The following is a 6,429-nucleotide window of genomic DNA, read 5'->3' as shown; positions in this document are numbered from 1 at the left end:
GATATGTACAAAATTTCCTATGCAACCTGAGACAGTCAGACAGAGACAGAACAGAGTAAGAGGACCACCTGCTGGACACATAGTGGTTTTATGACTGCACTATGTTGTCAGGAATACGAGGTTAAGTGTGCTCAGGATGTCCTCACCTTGATGCTCATCATATCATGCACACTTTTTGGCATTAAAATTTTTGCTCCTACTTTCACTCTATTTGGAAGTCAGGACATTTATCAATAAATACATTTTCATTACTGAAGGTTAACCACACATTTTCCAACAGATTAACACAGACAGCTGCTAAATTGTTTCAAAACAATTCAGAGGGTGTTTTGTATTTTCTACTTAGCTTTTATATTTATTTCCTTTTAACTTTTTGCTTTGAATTCAGTTTAGTTTTTAGTCTGTTTCCACAGTGAGGTTTCTATTTTTTTGTAGATGTTTAGTTTTAGTTTAGTTTCAGTTTTAGTCTTTATTAATTATTCTTGAATGGAGGGCATAATGTCAGAGGCGAGACACAGACTCACAGGCTTGTAGACGTTCAAAGTCTCCATAAAAACGTTCAAAAACGGTTTTTCACATCTACTTTTAGTTATCACTTTGGTTTTAGTTAACTGCAGTAACACTGATGCAGTGATGAGATTAGAGTAAGGCACCCCGCCCCCAAAACAAAACAAAACAAAACAAAACAACCCCAAACATTGCGCCAAGGATAGACACAAAAGCTACTGCGCTGCGATGGCCGGGAATCGAACCCGGGTCAACTGCTTGGAAGGCAGCTATGCTAACCACTATACCACCATCGCATGGAGAGTTTTGAAAGTCAATCTCTAACTGTCCGAAACCCCTTTGAGCTCCGAAATGAATCGCTGTTGTATGAAGAATATAGATTTAAAGTTTATGATCTATATTAACTGATCAAAGTGTGTTTACCGTTCTCTATAGTTCAGTTGATTTAGGGAGGTAACATGCTGGAATAAGTCATGAAGGGAATTTTATTGCAATTACAACAATCCTAAACAGCCCACGACTTTCAGACACAGAACTTACTCTGAGTCTTTTCAGGAAGTCTAGCAGCTTTTTAACGTCAAAAGAAGTCTTTGCGATGCTGCAGAAATGAATCTGATCATAAATCTGGCGCTAAATGTTCCTTTTGCTTAAGAATTCAAACCTTTGTAATGAAGTGGTATTTTTCACATGCTGTTCTCGTTTAAATTACCTTCATAAAACAGGGTTTCAACAGGGTTAGAACACAGAGTGGTGAATTTAAGATGCGCATTTTGTAGTCCGACTTATGCACATTGTTTAATGAGCCTGGAAACAAAAGCGTCGGGACATCTTTAAGGTTCTTGAAGACGTTTCAACACTCATCCGAGAAACCGTGGACGGGTGTGGGTCATTATCAACAGTGGTTTCGGGTGAAGACCTTGCCTAGCTCTGTCATATGACTGAGGTCAAATGGCCAAAGATTTGAGTGGGCGTTCAGGCGCCTGGGAAGGGATCTTAAAACTGGATTATTGGTGGCAGACACTTGGTGTTGAAAGCCACCGCCTCTGTTCAGAGATGGTTGTTCACAGTGGACATAGATGGCTTCTTTCCCTCCTCTTTCAAACCATCTGTCTTCTCTGTCCAAATCGTGGACACTGGCATTCACGAAAGAGCGACCTTTGGTCTTCAGATACAGATGTACAGCTGAGTCTTGTCCTGTCGAGGTGGCTCTTTTATGTCGTGCCATGCGTTTATGAAGTGGCTGTTTGGTTTCTCCAATGAGACATTGCTCTTTCAACACGGAGGACAATCAGCATCACGCTGTTAAGGGGATTAGTGTCATGACGTATATTCTCAGGTAACTGCTCTTATCTTCTCCCCTACCCATCTTTTGTGTCATTTAGGAAAGCTCGGAATTCGAGCAGCAGTGCGCTGGACTGCAGGCAAAGAAAATGGAGATGCCGGGGATTGAACCCGGGGCCTCATACATGCAAAGCATGCGCTCTACCACTGAGCTACATCCCCTTGACCTGCACATGTCGTCAACTCGGGTCAGAAGTGTAATTAGAAGATTGCACGACAATTGAAATTTGATTTCCTGTAATTTCCTTACTAATGGTAGTAAGTTTGGTAGACAGGTAGAGCTGGGTATCATCATCATAACAATGTGAACTTACTGTACAGAAGATGATGTTGCTATAATTCACAATATTGTGAAAGTGAATTTATAATTTATCAAGAAACAATTTCCCCAAGCCAAAGCACAAATGAAAGGAGAAGTAAAACAGGTTGTTCTAAAGTATGATTAAAGACAATTAATAATATATTGGAAAACCAGTTGATGTCTTTCTGTCTAACCGCTCCATTTCTAAACATGCAACTGTTTGATATAATGTGGAGAGTGTTGGTACAGATTTGATACTTAACGGCTGCGAAACCAATATAACTTACAACATAGAAAGTCGATGTACACCTCATACAACCAAATTAGATATAGAGTACTTATCAATAAAAATAATAATTTCAAAACATCATCTACTACTACTGAATGTGTGGGATTGCCACCTTCCTTCAGTTTGGGTCTAAAGAGATGGTTTTTTTTTAAAAATGTAATCATTTCATGCTTGTTTAAAAGCCAGCTTTCAATATATACGGTTTCTAATAAGCACAATGACCAGATAAAACATGTGGCAGTGTTTTTATTTAACACAGGCTACCGCGAAATGTTTTGATGAACCAACTGTGGGTATCAAATTTATCTTTTTTTTTTTTAGAAGGGCAATCTAAATTACTTTATTTTCAACTGTAAAGCCAAACTAGATTTCAAACATTTATTGTTTAAAAATGACAGCATATGTACTTAGTATCTCTAAACTATTTTAATGTGTTGTATGGGGCTTTCTCCACAAGATGGCAATATTGGCTTTGATTCTTGCAGAGGCAATGTGAATCCAGCCTGCAGTTTTTCTAATGATAACAGTGTAACTCCTTCCCTTATTTTACCTGTCAATGCTTATGATATACTACATATCATACGATAGTAATACCACATTCTTAAAGGTATTTTGCTGAAAACAGCATGCACCCTCTTTGTGTGGCTCTGTGTATTTAGACATTACAAAAATCTATAATGCAAGTATTTATATGTTGGTGTAAGATCATTTTAGAGCTGATGTAGAGCACACATATAAGTGTGTTTGTATAATCTCACCTAGGACTATAGCAGTGGAATCCCGCTGGTCACAATGAGGTCTTTGTGTCGAGTGCAGAAGCAGCAAGTGAAAACTCATGTGATGGAAAAGCAGTACAGTGTGCAAACCCAGTCTTAACTGCACACATTTATGTCTCTGCACAGTGTGGATAACCTGCAGCACACATATTTGAGTGACTGTGTTTTTGACCCTAAGCTTGTCAGCACCGGTGCGTGCAGCCAACCGAACTTTGGGTGCAAACAAAGCATCGATCTTTAGAGTCTAGAGCTGCTGTGTGTGGATGTGCCACCAACTTGAACTTGCACAAGTTATTTAGGACAATAATTCAGAAATGATATTTTCTTCTTCTTTCATGCAAACAGTCACAGCAAACAAATCCTTCCAAAACTGAATTATTCAAGCATCTGATGGAAATTAAATAACAGAAGAAGCAGTTTTTATTCTTTCAAGTCTGTGTTGCTCCATCATCACATACAAATATGGACTCTTAGCAGAGCCAGGGCTCCTCTGTCAAGCCGACAAAGCTCTGTCTGTGCTACCATGAACAAGCCAGCGGGCACATTTACTGCATGGCCCTGATGGAACGGCATCATTTAGAGCAACTGAAATTTCCGCAGCAGCTTATGTGATGTTTTTCCACAAAGAGACTTTTCCTTCACTGAAATGATCACTTGAACTTACACTGGCAACAAATTTTGCATGTTGTTGTCTCCTTCAGAGGACTGCAAACCTCTCTGACTTTATTTGCTTTCGCATGAATTGGTTTGCTCTTTTGACTCTGACTATAATAACTCTGATTGATAATTGCCTACCTGCAGAGAGTGTTTGTTGCCAGATGGGGGTAGTATCAAAAACATGTGCTACAACCGGTCTGTGGACTACTCTTGTTGATGCTGTTGTTGGTCCGTCAGAAGTGTGAAGTCATAATATAGAATGAGCTGAAGTGAAACTGAGTGTTAAAAACAATGGAAAAGGTCCACTGTCTGTACTTTTCATGCTGTATTTTTTATCTTTGATTTTTTTCACACTTATCCCATTCCTCGTGAACTCTACTGTCACTCCCCTCCCTATTCCAGTAGACTTATCAACCAACTAGTATTCCACGATTGCATTTGTCATCCATGTTCAGTGATGCACATGGGACCGTGTTTGCACTGGGTCAAAACCTCTCCGTACACTGTCCTAACAGAAATCCAAACACAGACTGTATGATTCATGAGGCTGTAGGCAGGTATCAACGACTGTGCCATTGCTTGAAGACTGTTTGATTAAGTTGTAAATATCATTTGAACATGCTAAAAATGTGCACACGTACCTGCTTTCATCGCACACTCAGAAAGATTTACAAAGTGAGTTATACATCTGCATTTCATGAAAATGAAATCAATTTCCAGAATAGTCTTATAGCCCAAGAGAATACACTTGCCAGGTTCCCTCTCTGAATGATGAGTTGGAATATTAGGACTAAGAAGGCAAACAGATACAGTGAACCAAAACAACCTAGATTTCATGGTCTTACCAAAGAACCGCTGCTTGTTTTCAGATGAAGCAATCCTGGTATGGCCTCTACAGCTTTACACCCGGGGGAACAGCAACCCTACAAACAGAACTCCAATGCCCTTTCACTTTGAGAAATGCAGGAAAAAAAGCCAAAACATTCAGATACAAGAAAACAAACTCTGTTTCCAGAGTATTTCTCTGGGTGAGATTCACAGACACAAATACAGCGAGAACACAAAAGCTCTTTAAAGCCTTCTTTTGTGATTTTAGGTGACTTTCCACTCTGCATGCCACCATGTGGAAAATTGTACTGGTACTATCTCAAGTACAGTATTTTCTCACAGAGCCCATCTGGTGACACTGGTGTGATTGTCACATTGGCAAGCCAATAGTTTAGATTAGTTTAATGTAAGCACTCATTAGAAAAATGAATCCTTTGTGCATCTCAGACCTCACACATGTTAGTTGGCCTGATTACACGGAAACTAGCACAGAATGCATCGCAGCTATGCCGGGCGGTCCTCAATACGTGTTCTTTCTCAATTTTGATTTTGTACCAAAGACTTTTCAAAGAAATCACTCCTAGTCGTTCATGATATTTTATCATGCCTTACCTAGACACCTTTTCATAAAGTCCATGTTGGGTACATTTAGCCTAGAGTTCAATTGTCAGATATATTTTCCTCCATTCACTATAAAGAACCAATCTGCTGAAGTGTGAGAGTGACATTTTCACCTAGGCTACAGTAGAGAAATCACAGATGTCTCTCATTAGGTCACTAGTTTGGAGCCCGTCTGTATCACATTACTGGCCCCTAGCTGCTCTGTGATTAAGGTGTTCCTGTTCTGTGTTTGTGTTGTTTAATACTGCACAAGCCAGTAAGCTACCAGTGACTAACAATGGCTATCACTCTAACATAATGCTACTGTTTAGAAGCCCAGAGACTTAAAGCCTGACATTAGTGCTTATCGCAGGTGTTTAGAGGATCATTCAATGTCTTGGCCCCTTAAAAAAGTTTAACACTAGTGACTTGGAGGGTGGGGAAAAAAAGGACGTTTTATTGACGGAACTTACATGGCTAATATCGGTTTGGTCAATAGAGTATAGATCTGAATTTAAACAAATCTGTACCCATTTTAAAAAGTCATAACCTGAAGGTACTACAGGCAGATGAGAAGAGGCTTGGATAAGCTGTATAAAATGGATAGACGAATAACTAAAAGTAATCTAAAATTATGCATTGTTCTATTTATATATAAATAAAGAAGTAAGTCATAAGATAAATGACTTACATCGGCTCCTAGGCTCCAAGTGAATGCCAGTGATAGTAATGCATGTCTAAACAAGCTTCTGTTTGCTAAGTTTTCCATAATGACTTTGAAAACCATTAATTCCTGAATGCAACCTCATGGCAGTAATGCGAGCAGAAACTTTACCATGCCTTCCAGCGGACGTGATTCTGTGCTGTTACTTGGCCAAACATCCTGTCAAACTTCCCTGCACTGAACAATATTGTTTGTTTAGCTTTAATCATCCACTGTCTTGTCTTAGAGAATTAACTTTATGACTTCCTTTGGGTCCCTCTCTGAAATTCAAACCTCACAATTCTCTGACTCCCTCATAGTTTTCTGTCGTTACAGAGCAAACAAGCCAACTCATTATTTGTTCCTCACTATATAAACTGGAGTGCAATTCATGTCTGTGTAAATACAAGTGAAAAGAAGGATCTGC

General features: G+C 39.3%; 2 non-coding genes across 2 annotated transcripts; both read right to left on the bottom strand.

Moving 5' to 3' along the window:
* Positions 1–731: 731 nt before the first annotated feature.
* On the bottom strand, positions 732–803 carry trnag-ucc (transfer RNA glycine (anticodon UCC)). The gene has a single exon. It is a non-coding gene; the product is annotated as a tRNA-Gly (tRNA).
* Positions 804–1,938: 1,135 nt separating this feature from the next.
* On the bottom strand, positions 1,939–2,010 carry trnaa-ugc (transfer RNA alanine (anticodon UGC)). Its single transcript has one exon. It is a non-coding gene; the product is annotated as a tRNA-Ala (tRNA).
* Between the last annotated feature and the right edge of the window lie 4,419 nt (positions 2,011–6,429).

Source organism: Pelmatolapia mariae, linkage group LG9, assembly GCF_036321145.2.
Source record: "Pelmatolapia mariae isolate MD_Pm_ZW linkage group LG9, Pm_UMD_F_2, whole genome shotgun sequence".
NCBI classification, from domain to species: Eukaryota; Metazoa; Chordata; class Actinopteri; order Cichliformes; family Cichlidae; genus Pelmatolapia; species Pelmatolapia mariae.
This window is presented reverse-complemented; position numbering and strand designations above follow the sequence as displayed.